This window comes from Megalopta genalis, chromosome 14 (assembly GCF_051020955.1).
Source record: "Megalopta genalis isolate 19385.01 chromosome 14, iyMegGena1_principal, whole genome shotgun sequence".
Taxonomy (NCBI): domain Eukaryota; kingdom Metazoa; phylum Arthropoda; class Insecta; order Hymenoptera; family Halictidae; genus Megalopta; species Megalopta genalis.
The window spans coordinates 6,711,833-6,712,048 of record NC_135026.1 but is presented as its reverse complement, the minus strand read 5'-3'; positions in this window follow the sequence as shown (position 1 = coordinate 6,712,048).

Sequence of the window (216 nt, the reverse complement as noted above, 5' to 3'; positions counted from 1 at the left end):
GGAGAGTCTTCCGAATATAGTGGCATACAACTTATTCATTGTTTTCCGTCCTAAATAACTATAAATCAATGTCAAAGTTTTAAAAAAGTGTCGACGCGCGCAGTTTCTCCGCAATATATTTTTGTATTTTTACGAGAAGTTCTTTGTCCAGCACGAAAACTCGACCCAGGATCGGATTCTGTGGACATTTCTGAAGACATACTTCTATTGTTTAAC